Genomic DNA, 21,400 nt, shown 5'->3' with positions numbered 1-21,400 from the left:
TAGATAGATAGATAGATAGAAGGATTAAGGGGGGAGAATTGCAGATAGCTTTTTTAAAAGCATAGAGGTGGAGAAGAAATCATATTTTAGAACAGTATGAGTAATATTAGACGCTTGGGGATTGGTGGTTCTGGGGAGAAACCACACCGTGGTCGGTCAACATTGCTTTAGAAAGATTTCAGTATTAGGGGAGCAGCAGAGTGCTTAGGAATGGACAGTCCAATGGGGCAACGAGAAGGTGACTCACTCCGGGGAACGTGTTCACTGCAGGACCCGGTCCCATTGGAATTGTGTCCCTCTGAACTGTGCTTCTTTGACTAAACTGTCCGGCTTCACTGAGCTGGAACAAACACCCATTTCTACTGATTTTTTTTAATAGTGAAAGCCAAATTTACATTAAAACAACATGTATTATGGAGTAGGATTTTTAGATGTTTGTGAATTTCATTTAGAGTCAGTTTTAAAACACTATTTCATAGACTTGCGGGTGGCCTCGTGGGAGCTGGCCTTCCCACCCTTGTGGTTAGAGGATTTGCTGGGGACACTGAGAAGCATGGGCTTGGATTCCGATTGTCTCGGGAATCTACTGCCTGTTCCTGTGTAGCTACGCTGAAGAAGATTCTCTTTTTCCTTTGTAATTATAGTTGGGGTGGGGGGATACAGCAAAATCTGCCAGGCTTAAGTGGAAGAATTTCTTTTTCTTTCTGTAATTGTAGCTTTGAAAATAAAGCGGTAAAATGTACCTGGTTGGAAGATCTAGTTCAGTCATGTTGAGTGTGTTTGCTTTGTTAGGAGGCTGATCCCCCAGAATACATTCATCTTGTAAAAGTGAAATGACTGTCACCATTAAGTACAACCTCGCCCCCACTCTTACCACGCCCCAAGCCTTTGGAAAGCCTCTTTCTAGTTCTTGCTCCGATGAATTGGATGAGATGCTTCCTGTAAGTGGAATCATACAATCTCTCCTCGACTGGTTTATTTCACTTAGCATAATGTCCTTAAGACTGAAACGGAAGACCTTTCCAGTATATGTAGATGCCACTGATGGGCATTTGGGGTGTTCCCATCTCTTGACTACTAGAAATAATAAGAATCTGTTTACTTTTATTTATTTTTGTGATGCCAAAGGTCAAGTCCAAGGCTTTGTACGTATTAGATAATCTGCTATATCCCAAGCCAAAGAATTTACACTTTTAAATGGCTGGAAAAAGAATTTTTAAAAGGTAACATTTTGTAGCATACACATTACCTGAAATTCAGTTGTGGCATCCATAAAGTTTTACCTAGATATAGATATGCATATTTATACACTGTCTAGCATTGTGTTTGTCCTACAGTGGAATGAATGGAAAGCCCTGACAGAGACCATATGGTCTGGACAATTGAAAGTCATTTCCGTTTTGGTTCTTTACAGGAAACATTTGTTTACCAACTGTTTAGCCAATGGGATTATGCATCCTTTTTGACTGCTGCTGTTCCTTTGGGGGATGTGGCACATTTACCTGTTTCATTTTGGCTTGCTTTAGGTTTGCCTTTGGAATTTTGAGATAGGGTCTGGTTTCACAGCCCATCCAGGCTTACCTCAGATTTCTGGTCCTCCTGCCTCAGCCTCCCAAGTGTTGGGATTAGGAGCAATATACCACCATGCTGGCAATGGCTTGACTTTTAAAGGGTTTGCTTTCTTGTTCCAAAGCAAGCCTTTATGTGTCATAACAGATGAAAATGTCGGCATCTTTAACAACCTTCACATCCACGAATTTCGTCTTCAGAGTAAACTATGCCTCATTTGGTTCCTCTTATTTGGTCTTCTGAAGAGGTGAAAACAGCCTGAGACACCCTTCGAGACTTTATTCATAGTTTCTGAGCAGACCTGAGTCTCAGTCCTGATGGGCTGTAAGCCTGGTTTCCCATCACAGCTGCTTGCACAGACCTCACCCCTGGGAGGCTGATGTCAAACCCAGGAATCTGCATTTCTCCAGGTCTCCACCCAGATCACCTTTGTCCTTGAAACGCCTGCACTGGACAGTAAACACCCTCCCCGTTCCTTACTCCTCTCACATCCGGTTTGCCTCAAGCAGCCTTCTAAGATCAACAAGATAAACCACCTGGACCGTTTCTCCTTACCCATACACTATTGTGTTTGAACTTGCTGGGGGCCCATTGAGCAATTTGTTCCTACCTGTCAAATTCTTTAATTGGATAATTTGTCTCTGCCCTGTGGGTCAGATTCTTGGAGAGGGAAGTGTGACCTTTGTGCTCTTATAGACACTATCCATCACGTCTGGGAAATGACTAGAAAGCCTTCTGTCCCCACTCTGCAGCCAGTCACATCGTCTGAGGCAGCTGGGTTCCACCCTCCTCTCTGATTCGTGGGATGGGCGAAGCGATACTCGTCCTTTCGCACTCAGACTTACCAGACTATCACAACTTCATCGTGTGTCTCCTCCTGCTGTGCATGCCCATTAAAAACAGACCTAAAGCTGGGCCTGATGTGGTGGCACACGCCTGTAATACCGAGACCCAGGAAGATGGGGCAGCTGGACTATGAGTGTTAAGTCAGCCTTGGCTATAGGTCCAGACCCTGTTTCATTAAATAAATGAATGAAAAACAAGCTAACAACACAAGTCTAGGCAAGGCAAGACTATGAGACCCATATTTGCCACATGATTGTGGCATGAACAACGTGGAAATGATATTTCAGTTACATCTTTCTGCGTATACCAGAGCAATTTGTTAGCAAATATGATGCTTTGACCTTGGTTTCCGTTCATCTCAATTCAACACAAATCATTATCATTTATGTCCTGGCAATGCGTAAGCATGCGTGGACAACCCTTTTATGACGGCTGTCCAGTTGTTCCTATCCTGGGCAGTCCTAGAGGCTTGTGTTATTGTCATACCCACAGTCTTCCTTTTTTGCTTCCTTTATGCATTTTCTGGGCCTTCTTCTTCGCCTTATCCCATGCGCTCCTCCAAGCAGTGCTATCTTTGAGTATCTGCCCTTGTTCATTCATTCAACACAGATATCCAAGGAAAATCCTTCAGCTGAACGAGTCTGAGAAAGAAATTGTTCAGTCGATTCTGTTAGGACTTTGAGCTGCTTATGTAAATCACTCCCTTATGAATCCTTTATCTATAACCTTAAGGTCTACTCATAAAGTGATAATTTAATTTTTCATTTATCCGCTGTGTGTTTCTTTCTGTACGTGCCTGCATAGGTATCGTTCAAACGACAACATTTTAGGTCAGTTTTCTCCTTCCATTTCATTTTGAGTCTGGGTCCCTCTAGTTCTGCCACTGCTCTGTGTCCTCTAGGCTTGAGAACCCATGAGATGTTGCTGGCTGATTCCCCTGTCTCTGCCTTCTGCCTTACGGTAGAAGTGTCTGGATTACCAATGCATGCGCCATGATAGTCAGCTTGTTATATGAGTTCCAGGCATTGCACACAAGTCGTTAGGTTTACATGGCAGACGCTTTGACCCACTGAACAGCCTCGCTTTTTACCCAGTGAACCATCTCCCCTGCCAGGCTAATTTTGTTGTTGTTAAATTAACCTACAGTCCATATAATAGGAGTGGTGGTTGGCAATGTTTCACGGTGGTGTGGTATGGATGCGAACAGTCAGCAGAGAAGAACAGCAAACGGGGGGGGGGGGGTAAGAACTAAGTTCAGGTGTTTAAATGTTTAAGTAGATTGAAACTGATAACACTCTCCTCTCCCAGGCCCACCCCCAAATCCACATGTGGTGTATCATTAGTAAGAAGGAAGAAAAGGGCATAGTGACAGTATCCCAAGTCCCCAACCTGTGAGTCACTGCCGTCATTTCCAGAATAACACAGTAGAGAACCTGCCCAGACTAGTCAAAATCACTTCCTACAAGGCGTACGTGTGGTTAGCTCAAAAAGTACCAATGGGCTCAGCACTCGGCAATGCCTTGAGTATGTATGTAACAGCTGGCTTGGATTTGAGACATGTAAGTCAAGAAAATGGAGGCTTTTTCTCTTTTGTCTTGATCCTAGAAGGTGTAGGACCAGGCTTTACAGAAAACTGCTCTCTCTCTCTCTCTCTCTCTCTCTCTCTCTCTCTCTCTCTCTGCATCTTTCTCTCTCTGTCTCCATCTCTCTCTCTAATCACCAGAAACTCTGGAAATACCATGAAAGTCAAGAAATCATGCTGTGGGTTTAAGGCAAAGATGGGGGAAAGCTATGGCTTGAAGTTTCAAGACCTACCCTTTAATGATGGAGAAAGCTAAGGGGTTAGACCGCTGGCATCGTGCCCCATTTGAAAGAGCCCTGACACTAAGGCGCAGGAAGGTCTCAGGCCAACCAGACTGGCGGGGGGACCTTCAGATGAGGGGCCTCTGAATACAGAGAAACTCCATACCGTGAGCACAGTTATGGGGTCCCTCCTCCTCCACAGCCTGCTTGGGCTGACTCAGTGGTCTGTGAACAGGATCAAGAGAGAAAATTATGAGGAAAGAAGCCATGACCGAGCGACTTAGTAGGTAGAGCCAGGCTGCTCCACGGGGCCCAGCACAGAGAAGAGGGGAGAGCATTTCCTTTACGTGGACAGTGTAGAACCTGGTATTCTTCTGGCTTGGGAATAACTAGAGAAGGTGGGTGGGGAAGGCTCACAATGAGGCCTGGAGTTTGGATCCCCAGGACCAATGCCAAAGCTGGGCAGGCAAGGCAGTTCACCCAGCCAGAAGGAGGTAGAATCCTTGGTAGCTAGTTGACTACCCTAATTAGCTGAAAGCAAGCTCCCTGCTCAGTGAGGAACCTTACCTTAATATTAAAGGTAGGAAGAGGTTGAGAAAGATACCTGATGCTAGTTTGGACCTCTACACATTCCTACACAAATGTGTATGTGTGTGCACACACACACACACACACACACAACTTGAAAAAATAGTAACTCTGAAGACTATTTGGAGGAGGCAGGTATTTGTAAGGAGCCGTCCGATTATCGCCATTACAAGATGGCGCCGGCAGTTCTGCAGCTTGGAGGTGAACAGTCCTTATTTGGTATTGCCGCGTGGGGCTGAGCGCCCTTTGCCTGTACATGCGCAATTGAGCCTTGTCCCTGGCCAATCCCGAGGCTGCAGGCATCAGCAGACTGGTATTCACCAATCAGGGCAGTACCCGAGTCCCTTCGACCTATATAAGCCGATGCCGCTTGGTCTTCGAGCTCTCTCTCTTGCTTCCCGCTCTCCCTTCAACCAAGAGGCTCCAATAAAGTGTGATTTGAGAAGAATCCTCAACTTCATGGTTGTTCTTCCTTGCTGGTCAAGGGGCGCGCCACAGGTATTGAGTTCCCATAGGAGCATATGTTGGCTAAGCAATGTCATAACGTTGTCTCGAGGCCTGCAATGCACCTGGGACACAGATGAAGCTACACTAGCCCACGGTACAGATGATGAGAACAGTCATTTTGTAGACTGCCTGGGTTTACAGGTAAGAATGCTGGCTGATAGCATGCTGTTGGACCACCTTGAATTAACTGACTTCGCAAGCCGCTGTTAGAGATCTGAAGACAGGAGATTGTGGGGAATTGCGTGAAAATATAAGTGAACGTGTGTTTGACATGGGAATGACCTTGTCAAGGATCCCAATGCTTTAGACTCACAAAAAAAAATGGCAAGACCTTCCCTGGGTTTGGCTTAGGGAAATGGCAAAACCTCCCCCGGTCCATGCACAGATATTGATAGCGTTACATAGTGCCCCCCTACACTTGCCATGCTTGTGGCCTACGACTGCGTCCCTGCAAAGGCTGCCCCTACCGAGATCATCTAACTCTCTGCCTCCTTGTTCAACTGCATGTAATAAGTATGTCTCCTCCTTCAACTGCACACAGTGAAAGGCTGGGCTTCCAGGTTGCTGCAGCGTCTCCATCTGAGAACCCAGATCACCCCGCCCCAGGTTTTCCGTGTTCAGGTGTCTGCCATTCCCTCCCTTCTTCCTACTGCTCTCAGTCAGGGTTCCATGACCCAAAGAGGTTCCATACAAAGAGGTGGCAGGAGATGCCAGGGTGCAGCAAGGGCAGTCCTCTTAGGAAATGTCAATGGATGCTTTTAGGAGGATGACAACATGGCATTCCCCACCTTTCCTTGAATAAATATCATGAATAGGTACTCAAGGAGAAAAAGAAAGGTATTATTATTGGGGACTATGTGCAATGCCCGCAATCTAAATAGTTCCATGCAATATATGAACCCTATCGATACTTGGATTGTTAATTCTACTTTGCGTCAATCAAGGAGCAAAGCTAAGAGTTTTGAACTAAAGATCACATAGCTAATGAATAATGGGTTGGAATTAAAATCCAGACCTTTTGTTTCTTTACCTAAATCTATTTATTTATTTATTTGCCATTCTGTACCACATTATATCAGAGAATATAAACAAACATACAAACAAATCAGGGCTAGGAAGGGAAACTGCAAAACCAGGGCTCTGGTTCCAGCATTAACTTCTATCATCTTTCTTGGGTTCAACCTCTTTATCTGTAAAAGGAAAGAACACATGCTCCATAGGTGTGACGACATCACCCGCCCCACGCCATACAGGATGCTGTGTCTTCATGATCAAAGCCCCTGGCTCCATTAGCCAAAGCCAAGGCTCCAGCTCCAATTTCAGTTCTGGCTCAGGCTCAGGTCCCCAAAGATGCCCAGGCCCCATGAAGGCTCCATGGTAAGGGACTCTCTAACCCCCATCATGGGGCCAGGATGGATGTGACCCCTAGCTGCTGTCTGTGGGGCTGGCTTCTCCATTACTATTGTTACAAATGGCATTGGGAAGAAACCAAGTTCTCCTGGGTGTGAAATTCTGTACCTTCAGGATGGAGCCACCTCTGAGGAATCCTCAAGGTGTATGGAATGTTACCAGAAAGACACTGAGAACCAACAAGCCCCACTCCATGTAGAATGTTGCGTCATGTTGCTCCTGACCTAGCCTACACCTCCTCCTTGACACACGGTGTCCCACACCATACCTGGCACACAGCAGCTGTTTGCTGACCAATAGCAGAGGAATGAACAGCCGAGGCACATGGGACTATGAGAATTTGGGAACTGGCAACTCAGTGAATGACTCGAGGAGGGAGGGATGACTGAGTCATGCAAGTTGTTTTCCCCGCGGTGCTTGGTGTCCTCCAGGTCAATCCCTACCAGGGTGTTGCTGGAGCAAATGACACTCCAGGAAGGTGTGGTGGTACAGCCTGTAATGCTTGCCATTGAGAGGTAGGAGGAGAAACAGACGGCACTGGGCACTTTAATATGCAGCCTGAGAGAAACAGCCTCAAAATCTACCAGGCTTGGGCTGGAGAGATGGCTCAGAGGTTAAGAAAATTGCTTGCTCTTCCAAAGGTCCTGAGTTCAATTCCCAGCAACCGCATGGTGGCTCGCAACCATCTGTAATGGGGTCTGGTGCCCTCTTCTGGCCTGCAGGCATACACACAGACAGAATATTGTATACATAATAAATAAAGAAATATTAAAAAAAAAATCTACCAGGCTTATCCCCATCCCCTGCCGTCACCTCCTTTCTCTTGCCGCTCTCCCTCAAAGCAAGACAGAGTTTCCCTGAGGATGTATCATCTGCAAAGGACCAGACCTGCCAAAGAGATACGGTTCCCGTTACCATGATCTGCTCAGCTCATTTGGTGAGTTCACTCACCAAGGGAGACTAAACACATCACTGAAGGAACTAAGCACTCAGCACACTCAGGCCCGAGGACCCTCGTTCTGTGATCTGGTCTGCTCTTCGAGCATCTTAATTTTCTCTCAAAAGCCTTTACCTCCCATCCGAAGTGCCTATAGTCAACCCATTTCAGTTTGTCCTATATAGAAGGCATTCTAGTTCCTACCGTTTGACATCATTTTTGAATATTTATTTGTTTTCAGTTCTTCCTTTTTGGTGCTGGGGATCAAATCCAAGGCTTTACATGTGCTTAACTTATGCTCTGTCATTGAACCTGAGTTTTTATATTCTATATGGCTTTTGTACGTACACACATTAATAAATCTGTTATGGACTCTTTCCTGTTGATCAGCTGTGGTTTTTTTTATTTCATCGACTATAGTCTTGAGTCCTTTGGAGGGAAAGTTTGAACTTCCTTATAATGGAAAATGGCAGAGGTTTAAGCCCGTGCAGATATGATCCCATACGGCTATGCAACTAGTTTTGTCTCAGCGAAGAAGCAATGGCAGACTCACAGGCATAAATCTTAGCACTTGGGTCTCCTTCTTCCTCCCACTTAACTTTCTGCCTCAGTCACCATCCTGGGATTCTGCTTGCCAATAAAGTGTTCTCATTTAAATGTTTCTTTAGCGCAGTGGTTCTCAGTCTTCCTAATGCTGCAACCCTTTAATACAATTCCTCATGTTGTGGTCACCCCCAACCATAACATTATTTTCTTTGCTACTTCATAACTAGAATTTTGCTACTGTTATGAATCGAAATGTTAATGTCTGTGTATTCTGATGGTCCTAAGCGACCCTTGCGAAAGAGTCATTTGACCCTGCAGCAGGCATGGCCCACAGGTTGAGAACCACTGGCTCAGACTCAAACATAGTGCTGCTTGTACTAGAGTCTTTACATCACATCATGCCATGGGACTAGTCCTGACTTAAAGGAATGTCTTCTTCTTCTTGAGATATTCCACCTCTTGATAGGCAGGCAAATCGAGTAGCAAAGATGGACCGAAAAACAATGATGGGAAAAACTGGCCATTTTTGCAAACCACCTACTGCAGAGACCTTAAGGCTGACGTGAACTACGACAGAGCATAGGTTTGCCAAGTTCATAAAGAATCAATGTCACATCCTGAGTGGGAACTCGGGTCTCCTTCCTTTCGGTCCAGTGTCTTCATACCTTCAAGGGCTTCTTTCAGCATATCCTCTTAACTCTCCACACAAGCCCAGTGACCAAGCCGGTCCATTGAGCCATCCCCCGTCTCAGAATTTCTTTTCTTGGTTAGCCATACGGCACAAATACAGACTTAGAACAGGTCACCAGTGCCCTGTCGTTGAGGCTGATTGCAGCTTTTTGATTGTATGAGTCTCCTGAATTGGAATGGGGATTCCACTCCCAAGACATTCTTCTACCAGGCCATAGCTGCATTTACAGCCAAACCTCATTTCCTTAGCTCTCTTGTAGGCATTCCATCAAATACAGCTTTAGTAGATGTGATTTTTTTTTCACCTTCAGGCAACATATCTGTAGTATATCCTGGGAAATGTACAAGCATATCTCTTAAGCACAGTAATACTACAATGATCTGCTCAACTGAGTCACTTCTGTGAGTTCAGTCCCAACATCCATATGTATATTGAATGGCTTACACCTACCTGGAACTCCAGCTCCAGGGGGATCTGACCCCCTTTTCTAGCCTCGGAGGGCTTTGCACTCACTTGCACAAACACACAAGTACAGATGCACACACATACACATAGTTTAAAAATTAAAAAAAAATAAATCTTAATAGCAAAATCCTGTTTAGTCTCAGGGCACCGTGAGATGCCAGCTCTTATACAAAGTTGGTCTCACCCTCTTCGAGGAAAGCCAAGGCATCCCTCCTCGGAGCTGTTCTGGGTGTTTCTTCTGGCTTTTCCCACATCTAACCCTTTGCATTCTAATTCAATGTTTGTGTGATGGGTTCCTCTACTAGACTTTGTGCGCTGAGGGCTGTAATTCTTTCAGCCATCCGTAAGGCTGCATTTCCAGGTTCTAAAGCAGGCGCATGTACCCCCTGTGTGCACATGCGTGGGTCACCCGCCATCAGCTTCTGACGCAAAAGCCCCTGTACGCAGGTGCAAGGCGTAGCGTCGCCCATCATCAGCGTCTGACGTAAGCACGTCTTTCCCCCTCGTGCACATGTGCTAGGAAGCCTTTAAAAGCTGGACATGCCATTTTTACACTCTCTTTCCTTCCACACCGTTTTCTCGGGCCCTTGAGCACAACCCCTCTTAATAAACTCCTACGTGGGTTCGTTTGTGTCGTGTGTCCTCTTCTCATTTCCGCCGGACATTTTTAAGGGCAAGGACCAAGTGTGCTCACCTTCCTGTGTCCAGAGTGTTGTACAACAGCAAATGCCCACGGCTTATTGTTACTGAGCTTGTGTTAGTTAATTTTCCGTCACTATAACAACAGGCCTGAAGCAATCAACCCGTTAGCAAGGCTTGCTGTTTTCTCACAGGTTTGCGAGCTGCAGTCTGTGGTTAATTGGCCCTATGGCTCAGAGGTCCGCGGAAAGCCGACAAATCACGGTGGGATTATGCAGTGGAACTTGCTCACCATATGGCCAGGGAGCCAAGGAGAGGAGGCAGAAGGGACGGGGACTGCAATCCCTTTCAATCGCCTCACAACCTTTTCCTGCTGGACACCTCCCAATAGCCCCACCATGAGGGCAACATCTTAGAGGGAACATTCGAGATCCAAACCACAGCAGAACTGACTGTTGGACTAAATTTGAATCTAGGGAATATTTCCAATTTCCCAGGTGAAGTCAGCATGCTTTACTGAGGCTGCTTAGTCTTCTAGCGTTTCTAGGAAGGCCATTTCTATTGCGCGTATCTCGGTTAGGGGGCTGCAGGCAAAACTCCCCCTCCCCACGTCTTGTCTCTTATCCATCAGCAGCCCCAGTGCGAATCATATAACGCACATGTTTATGTCAATAGTCATTCCGTCACCTTGCTCTACCCTTAGTAAAAGAGGCGTCTGTTCATTCATTCACTTGTCCGCATGCCCATCTGACGAGGACTCATTCCTTGTGCGCCTCCTTTACAATAAGCATTATTCAAGGGCAAGCGTCTGCCTTCCAAGAACTCAGATGCTAATGAGTGACACAGACATCAAACAAACGGGAAAAACTCAGACTAAAGATGAGCCATGAGAGGAATGGACACATTGATATACTAGAAAGTGACCCATCAGTGCTGGTCCTCCGTGTTGCTTGCGGGTAAGCCATCCTGAGGAGGCAACGTGTGGACCAAGACCAATTGGATAGGAAGTGACCCTCAAGAAATTCCAGGAGAGACTTGAGGAGAGGTGGCCTCATGGGGACATCAGAGAAGAGGGATGAGAGAGTGGAAAAAGGTGACAATGGAGGGGTAAGCAGGGGCCAGGTTGTGGTCTTGAAGGCGTAGAAGGACTTTTGCTTTTGTTAGAAGCAAGATAGGAATAAGTCTAGCAAAGAGTTTTAGGTAGAGTATAGACATGATCTGGCTTATTTTGTAATTTTTTTTTAAAAAAGCGCTGTTTAAAGATGATTTGTGTACCGTGTGTGTGTGTGTGTGTGTGTGTGGTGTGTGTGTAGTGCCTGTGGAGGCCAGAAGGAGGCAGAACCAGGGCCTTCCGCAATAACAAAAGTGCTCTTAACCACTGAACTATCTCCCAGTTGATAAACAGTAAAGGCCGTTATGGGAAGAGTGAGTGCTGGGAGCTCGAGGGTGACTAATTTTTATTTTTCTAGTACTGGGGATTGATTGAAAAAAAAAGGAAAAAGTCTCGTCAGAGAGGTGGGGAGTAGAGAGGACGCGAGAGACGGCTTGACGATTAAAAGCCCTTCTTGCTTTTCCAGAAGACCTGAGTTTGGCTCCCAGCATCCACATTGGGCAGCTCAGAAACACCTATAACCCCAGCTCTCAGAGGATCCCATACCCTCTTCTGGTATCTTCAGGTGCCCACCCTCACACATGCACATAATTCAAAAAATAGAGGTATTGGAAAGGTGGCTCAGCCGTTAAGAGCAATGACTGTTCTTCCAGAGGACCCAGGTTCAATTCCCTGTACCCCAGATGGAAGTTCACAACTATCTGCAACTCTGTTTCCAAGGGATCTGGCACCCTCACACAGACGTACATGCATGCAGGCAAAATGCCAAGGCACATAAAACAAAAGTAAACAGATCATTTTTTTTTTAATGTCAAGAAGATCGAACGAGAGCACAAAGACTTGATAAAAGATCTTTGTTATATTCTGAACAGACATACTGGGCATGTAGAACAAGTGTCTGGATGCAGGAATGGAGAGAAGGCCAGCCGTTCTACATAGACGAGGGTCCATTCTCTCTGGTCTAGCACCATTACGCTCCGCAGTGCCAGGAGACTTCTGCAGCGTCATGTCCAGAGCCAATAGGAATTCATATGCTGTACTTCCGGGTCCCCAGAACCGACCAGAAGCATACCAATCTCTTCATGTCTTTTCTAGTACTCAGTCATCCTGCACAGATCTGGGGAAACTATCTGGGCCCAGGAATGCCTGGTAGCTCAGAGGGTTCCTGAATTTGGCAGGGGCGGGCAGCACAGTTGGTCTACCAGCTGCCTTGGCTATAGGTTCCCTCTCCATTTCCGTGTCTCATCTTCAGCATCTCTGTCTCATTCTGTCGGGGGAAATCCACTCTTTTTGCTTCTGTTTTCACACCCATTGGACTGCAGGGAGGGAGGGAGCTAGGTAATTTAACCGGAGCTGAACTGCCCTGCGTGCCTGATCCCCCACTTTCTTCTGAGATCATTCGCTGGTCCTTTCCAGTCCAACTCACCTCCAGTGGACAAGACCTCTTCTTCCAGGAAGGGGGGGGGCTTTCCCCTGTCTACATAACCCCTCCTCCACCCCACGGTTCCAACACCGCTTCCTGCTAGAAGCTGCCCCTGAGGGCTGTCTACCGTCTACGCGTGTGCCCTGATTAAGTGCATTCAAAGCACCAGGGACTTTTTCTTCACAGGCTTCATGACAGTCGTGTTTTTATACTTAATTCAGTGAAATGGGCATGTTCGAGCCAGAACGCAAGGTGGCTAATGAATCGTCTGGTTTCCCTTATTTTTAAAATTGAACTCATCTGCTTCCATTTCTGCGCTAGTGGTGGTGGGGGGGGTGGGAGAAATTTAAACTTGCTCTTGGAAGGTATCAGCCGTTTCTGGTTGAAAACAATCAGTTCTCCTCACCCCACGACCCCTCGCCGCTCCAAATAATCAGCTAATGCACAGATGAAAATTCCTATCAGGGTTGCTTCCGGGCTTTCTTCCCTCAAGGTTCCCAGGGAGGGACCGCGAGATGCAGGGTCAGAGGCTGCCTATCAACGCTCCAGTGGGCTGAGAGGGGTCGCCTCTTACTGTGGACTGGGAGAGCTCAGCACCTTTCTAGAACCTTCTGCCCTGCTCCCACACCAGCATCTCAGCCTTTTGGACCTTGGAACCCCTGAGACAGCATCTGTTTCTGGGATTGTGGGACCAATTTGGCCTCTAACCGTTAGCTAAGCAGCCGCTCCTCAAAACTTGTTCCTGCCTCTTTCTTGCTCTGTCAGCTCTTAAGCCTGCCGGTTAGTTTGAGAGATAAGAGCTAGGGCAGAGGTTCTCAGCCTGTGGGTCGCAACTCTTTGGGGCTCAAACAACCCTTTCACAGGGGTCACCTAAGACCAGTTAGGTTAGCTTGAGAGATAAGATTTAGGGCAGTGGTTCTCAACCTGTGGGCCGCAACTCTTTGGGACTCAAAAACCCTTTCACAGGGCACCTAAGACCATCAGAAAACACAAGCATCTGCGTTATGATTCATAACAGTAGCAAATTTATAGCTATGAAGTAGCGATGAAAGCAGTTGTATGGGGGGGGGGAAATCACTGCAACACAAGGAACTGTATAAAAGGGCACAGCCTTAGGAAGGTTGAGAACTAGTGACCTAGAGGAACTTCTTTGTTGCCGCACACACCGCCTGTCTGCGCTCTGTGCGCTACCATACAGTTCCTGAGCTTCGGGTAAGGGGCTGGAGGTTGAAAGAGACAGAGACACACAGAGACTCACACAGAGACAGAGAGACAGAGACACGGACCCCTAGTCACTGGTAAGAAGCCCCCTATTCAGTAGCACCACAGAGGCTTATATACCCAGCACAGTCAGGTGGGCCAACAGGTGAAAACCTTATCCTCTGATCCTCAAGGCCAAGGCAACACGTGCTTGTTAAACAGAGCTGGTAAACAACGTTGACACAGCCTTTAGTATCTCAAATCAGAAGGAAAGTAAAGATCTCTAGCAGGGAAGAGCAGCTGGAGGCCAGGACTCCAAATGGTCCCAACACTTTGTTTCCTACTGACCACACATAGACCTACAAGAAATCTAGCAATCTAAGACTCTTCTCTTTGGAGAGGCTGGGCGGTGGCTGCCCCATGGATTTATGGGGTGCCTGGAAAGAGAATCTTCTGTAACACCTAAGAAGAAAACACAGCTCAGCTGGCTTCCCTTCTGCCACCTGGACACTCTACATCCTGAGACTTGCTCTGAAGACCTGAAAGACATGTTTCTGACTTCTGCCTTTGCCTCCCTTTTCCTAGAACTTCATCTGCCGAATTATGCGGCAGTCTCCACTGCGAGAGACCTCATGCAGGTCTTCCCTCTCGCTATAGAAAGGCAAGCTCCTGGAAACTAACCACTGCTTCCTGTCCCCTACACTTCTCTCTCGTGACCACCATCGCCCTGTGCACAGCCGCTTTCTCCCTCCCAAAGCCTGTGTCTTTTAAGATTGACCCCAACAGCTGAGTAGCGACCTCTGTTTCCCACCTGACACCCACCCTCTGTGAACCCACCCCCACCAGGGTCAGGGACCACACGGTTGTCAGTAAACAAAAGCCACCGCCACTGGCCGTTTTGTTTTGTTTCAAGGCCAAGCTCTTGTTTGGCGATTTTGTAGGCCTTTTTGTTAACACTGCCTACTTCACAACTAACAATATATTTTGATATTACGATTTACACAGACGAGTTCATAGAGCCACAACATGTCAAGGCTGCCAGGGACTATTTGGTACAGTTGCTTTATTTCAGGGCAAGGACCTGCTGGGGTTTCAACATGCCCTCAAGGTTGGTGTTAGGAATCTGGCCCCCAGTTGATACCATCGAGAGTTAGAACTTCCCCAAAGTGTCCAGGTTGTAAGGGCTCGGTCCTCATGGGTAGATTTATTATGGCAAAAGTAGGTTCCTGAAGAAACAATACAGTCATCCCCTCTCTTTATGCTATGAGACGTGTAACTCCAGGTGGTGATAGCTTGTGCCTTGATCCCAGCACTTGGGAGGCAGAAGCAGGTGGATATCTGTGAGCTCAAGGCCAGCAGTGGTCTACAGAGCAAGTTTCAGGGCAGCCAAGGCTATACAGAGAAACCCTGTCTTGAGAGAGAGAGAGAGAGAGAGAGAGAGAGAGAGAGAGAGAGAGAGAGAGAGAGAGAAACAAGAGGCACTATATGCTGGCATCTTGATATGGGACTCTCCAGTTTGCATAAACATGAGAAATATGTTTCTATTGCTTATGTATTATCCTGCCTCTGGCATTCTGTGATGGGAGGGGCACAGAACAACAACAACAACCTGAAATAAGTTAAACCCTAAAGACCAGGATCGCTAAACTTCCTGGTCAAAGTCACCAACAACGACAGGATTGGATGTGAAGCCTCCAGCTCCCGGTTTCCTGTTTTTATGACTCTTTTCCAGGTCACTACACTTGTGATCTGCTGCTTGCTCTCATCTACCTGGAGCTCTAGGAACAGAATTAGGGATGTTCCAAGAACTGGTTACCTCGATACGTTAGCTGACCAAGGTAGGCCCTCCTCATTTTCTTCACCTGACAGAGGGATACACAATGGTGCCATTTTCAGAATGGAAATAACTTAGTTTTTATGATTAAAAAACTATACCTTGTCATATGTACACAAAATTGCAATGAGCCCTACCATGTTCTTAACATTTAACCCAGTGACAATAAAAACCGAGTTCTTTTCAATTAACATTAATAAGAAAAAAATTAAAAATCACACGTGGTACATGCCTATAATTTTCTTACATACAAACACATGATTCCCTCTCTCTTTTTTTTTTCAAGACAGGGTTTCACTCTAGCTTTGGAGCCTGTCCTGGAACTAGCTCTTGTAGACCAGGCTGGCCTCAAACTCACAGAGATCCGCCTGTCTCTGCCTCCCGAGTGCTGGAATTAAAGGCACACACCACCACCGCCCAGCTAAATACATGATTCTTATCAAAGTAGGATGTGTAGTTAGCATTCTCTTTGCAAATTCCTTAAACAAACTCTTCTAAATGGGCAAACAAGTAGTGGCTCTTTCCAGCTCGCCTAGGGAGGCTGGGTTGTTACTTTAATAATTTATTGTTGTGGATACACCAAAGGCCTTGCCTTCCAAGATTGTGGCTAATTATTTTCTTTGTAGAAGTAAATATTGAGTCCCTGGTGAATTCCATCTGGGAACAGCTGTATCATCTGGATAAGGGTGGGAAAGGTGAGTGTTTCTATTCTGGATCAAAATAAAATGCGACCATGAAACAATATAAAATCTTTTCCCAAGTGGCTCATAAACCGGCTTTGGCGATTAGTCCTTGAAAGGAGGTCCCCACTCCCGCAGAGACGTACAGGAAAGGTCCACGGTGCCCGCGAGGCCGCTCAGCTGCCGGCTTGCCTCTAAAGCAACAATTTCAGTAGATGAGTTTTATAAAGACAATATGGTTTATAATAAGATTTCCACAATTTCGGAAGTTTGTAGGAAATTGCAAAGAATTTCATTTAATAACCAGAACACCTCCCCACCCCGCCCCACAAGGATACGTTTCATGTCTTACACAGGTGTTGAAGCTTTCATGTTGCCCATGATTGCTTTACCTCACTTTGAGTCGTTCTATTTCAATTTGGTCCTAGTACAGGCTCACAGGGGGAATGAGCCCACCTGCCCCCGCCCCCCACATACTTCTGGACTCCCATAAACGCCTTGTCGGAGTAATGATGATGGCCTTTCACCCTTGTTTAAGAAAGAGGGAAGTTAGGATGGGCTGGGACTTGAGTTTCCACCCCTGGCTTCTGTTTATTAGCATATGTTAATTACACCCAACATGCCCTCCCTTATTGGTATTTTCACACCTGCACATCCTGTATCCTGATTGCGTTGCCCTCTGTTTTCCCCACCGATTCTCTTGCCCTTCCCAACTTCTCTCCCTTTCTACCTTTCATGTCTTGCTTCTTTCACCTTGGACCCTAAACGCGTGCCGTTTCTATGAATAGTCTAACTGGAAAATCATAGACATCCCAGTGTCTCCTGGGCCCAGGTGGTGACAGCAATGTGACAAGTGCAGGCACAAGAGCAATGGCAGGCTTGGGAAGCCGCCTGCAGCTTTGTGTTGGCAGGCAGTAGGGAGTAGAGGGGCTGGGGCAAGCCTGGGAAAAGGGCGGACTTCTGCCCCGGAGAACACAAACTCAGATGACAAGCTGGAAAATCTGTTGGCTTGCTTTTTAATCTTTCCTCTCCCAATTTGTGTCTTAGTGTCGGCAAGTATTTCAAACCACATTCTAGTCAGTAGCTAGGGTTCTGGAACCGGGTCGGTGGTTCAGATTTGGCCTCTGCTGCATTTACTGTGGCACTGGAAGTAAACACAGGAGTCTCTGCGCCTGTTTCCTCCTCTGTAGGAGGAGAGTGGTCAGAATGCTACTGACCTCATGGTCTGAGATGAAGCATGAGGAAATTGGCATATATCAAGGGACAATAAACGACTTGCACACATTCACACATGCACCCCTCAACCACACATACACACACCACACACATATATTCACACACACTCATGTATACCACTCATACACACCATTCAGACACATGAATTACTCATACAAGCATACCACTGACATACATGCTTACACACACATACCACACACACTCACATATTCACACACACTTATATACACACACACCACATACACTTATACACACACACACCACACACACACATTCACATATACTCATATTCACACTCTCACACATACCACACACATTCATACACACTCACACATGCACACTCACATGTGCACCAACCACACACATACTCACACATACCACACACACACACACACTCATACTCACACACACTCACACATACCACACACACACACACTCATACTCACACACACTCACACATACCAAACACACTCACACACACACTCATACTCACACACTCATGCATACCACACACACTCATACACACTCACTCATTCAACTCACACACTAACACGTGCACCAGTCACACACATACTGACACATACCACACACACTCATGCATACCAGTCACACACATACTCACACATACCACACACACTCATACACACTCACACACACACACTCACACATGCACCAGTCACACACATACTGGCACATAACACCCACTCATTCCCACCCACATGCATACTCACACTTGCACAAATGAGAAGCTTCTGTAGGGGCTGAATAGAACATAGTCTTATTGCTCTGTTTTCAAATCAGGACAGAAAGGCATGAGTGACCAAGGACAGGGCAGAAAGTCTGTCTCAGTGTGGTCGCAGCCTTTTCCAAAGCACACAGACTTTGTAACAGTCTGTAAAGGTCAAACTGACTCTGAACTCTATAGTTCAGTAACCGGCACGCTGTTTCACTACCATGAGGCCTGCCAACAGGAAGGGGCTTCTCTGTGCCTCCTGGCAGAGCTGAATAAGCTGAGGATGGTCCTCAGCATAGCAAAACACTAGCTCCACGTCCTCTTGGCCAACTCCATTGCTGGCTTGATCACACTAATCACCCAGCCTCCCCTGGGGTGTCCCAGGGTTGGTACCCTGCCTTAGCTTCCTGGCCTGGCACCTATCTGACTGCTTAGTGCCCACGCCGAACCAGGTGTCAACTGTCTTACTTGCCTGCTTCCCCCGTGCCTGGGAGTAACAGCGTCAAACAAACTTCGGACTTACCCACGGAAGGATTTGTTTCTCTTAAACTTATTAACCTCCCTGAACCTCAGCTTCCATGTCTGTAAAATGGTGATGAGTGTAAAAACGGCCTCTTGGGTCTTTATGATGAACGAGGGACTCTGTCTGAGTGAAATACTGAGCACAGCGCTTAAAACCTGGCCCTCCCTCTCAGCAGCCCCACAACCAACACTACGAGCGAAAGACATGAGCCTGAGTGACCTTTCTCCATCAGGAAGAGTCCGGATCACATGGGCATACTAGTTAAGGTCCGTGGGCTTCATAGATGTCCAAGGTTTCAGTGGCAAAAGCATTCTATATAATGTATTGGAATAGAATTATTTAAGAGGAGACTGTCAAGTAAAAAGAATCTATTTTGACCCCTTCTTGCCATTGCTAGGCCGTCCTCTCTCTAAATTTAGGGCCATGCTCATCTTGGCTATTGCTTGCTCTCCGCAAATGCCATGCTGTTTGGCTACGGTGACTGTTCCAAGCATTTGTTGGGGACTCCGTGAGAGCCATGAGCGACTGAAGACAACAGAGGCTGAGGGGGGAGATGCAAAGCACACTAGGGGTCAGAGCCTGGAGTAGGGTGGACGGTACCCCAAGAGCTGGCTGGAAAGGGCCAGGGACCCAGGACTCTGCTTCTGGGACGGTAGTGTGTACGGGAAGAAAGATGGAGAGCCAACTACGGCAGTCTCCATGTAGACAGAAGAAAATGGGGTCTTGGTGTCAGATGAGACACTGGAGCCCAGGAGTCGGGGCCTAGGTATCTACTACGATATGTTAAAGGTAAACCACTCAGAGGCTTGCTGGTCTCAGGATGTGGCGGGCCTGCTCCTTTTGACAGAAATGACCTCCTGTTGAGCCGTGTTGAGCGGAGCCCCGAAGTCCAGAGCAGTCCCTTGTCTGCTTGTTATTCTCACCAAAACTCACATCCGAGTTGAAGGCAACAGTCAGGCTTCACGTAGAGAGAAAGGCCCACCCAAGCTGCTCTCGGTTATGGAACCAAGCACCTCCTCGGCCTCTGCAAGGCCAGCTTCAGTCAGCCCGAAACTCCCACAAATCTCACTGGCCGTGGTTTCTGATTAAAAGGAGCAGGCTTCAGGTGTCAGCTTCTGGAGCTGGAGTCTGTATGTCACATATCACTGAACTCACGCCATTGCTGGCTGGCACGCTTCCACACAGCTGTAGTGGACATTGCAGAATTAAAATGCGACAAATGTCTCAAGAACCACCATCTGACACAGAGGTGGGTGAGCTCTCACAGCATGTCCACTAGGTCTCCAGGGTCCTCTCTGAGGAGGTAAGGAGAGTGCCTTGCTGCTAAATGTACTGACGCTCACACCTAACTATCCTTAAATTTTAATTCAGTGCCCAGCATCTCATATAAAAGAAGGTGTGCATGGTAGGATGGATGGATGGATGGATGGATGGATGGATGGATGGGTGGGTGGGTGGGTGGGTGGGTGGATGGATGGATGGATGGATGGATGGATGGATGGATGGATGGGAGGGTGGATGGGTGGGTGTATAGATGGATGGATGGATGGATAGGTAGGTGGATGGATGGATGGGTGGATAGATGGATGGGTGGGTTGGTGGGTGGGTGGGTGGATGGGTGGGTGGATGGATGGATGGATAGATGGATGGGTAGGTGGGTGGATGGATGGGTAGATGGGTGGGTGGATGGATGGATGGATGGATGGATAGATGGATGGGTGGGTTGGTGGGTGGGTGGGTGGATGGATGGATGGATAGATGGATGGGTGGGTTGGTGGGTGGGTAGATGGATGGGTGGGTGGATGGATGGGTGGGTGGGTGGGTGGATAGATGGATAAATGGGTGGGTGGGTGGATGGGTGGATGGATGGGTGACTAGATGGATGGATGGAAGAAATCATCAGTTGTCCATATATACATATGTATATATATATGATATGTATATATGTATGTATGTATATCATATGTATATATGATATGTATATGTGTATGTATATCATATGCATATATACATATGTATATATATCTATATATATCTATATATATGATAGGAATACATTCTTCACATCCTGTTTTCTAAGAATGCAGGTCTTACTCATGGCAGAACTTCCTGAATCCACAAAGCAGCTTTAAACCGACTGCATAACTTAAGGTCACCCTCTTGGCGGCACCTGGGGTTTTTATGCACTATTCTCCCATCGCCTTCAGAACAGCACACAATAGCTTTCTGTAGTGGGTAGCACATTCTAAAGAACAAGCCACCGTTTGCCTCACGTGTCTCCGCGGAGAACTGGTCCCTGCATGAACATAATGGTAGTCGTTTATTCTGAGGGAAAAAAGGCAATTCAGAAAGAGCTCTCCCTTCCATTGCTTCAGCAGCCCACTTGGAGCTTCTCCGCGGAGGGCTGTCAGAGACACTTGAGCTGAAGAGCTATTTGAGGGGACAGGGATGTTTTGATTTCCCATAATGGCAGCGCCGCAGAAGTCTGGCTATTACCTGTAACTGTTCGCTCCTGAAATGTGTGATCGGGTCTATCTGAGAAGTAATGGATGCTCCTTTTAGTGCCTGGCAGCCCCTATTAAAACCACTTTAGAAGCATCTTTGCAGTTCTCAGCTACAGCTGCAAGGCTTTTGGTCTCCAGGAAAGCGGAAAGAACCT

The sequence above is a fragment of the Myodes glareolus genome, chromosome 26, assembly GCF_982192425.1.
Source record: "Myodes glareolus chromosome 26, mMyoGla1.1, whole genome shotgun sequence".
Classification (NCBI taxonomy): domain Eukaryota; kingdom Metazoa; phylum Chordata; class Mammalia; order Rodentia; family Cricetidae; genus Myodes; species Myodes glareolus.
The sequence above is the reverse complement of the archived record's forward strand: the minus strand, read 5'-3'. Positions refer to the sequence as shown.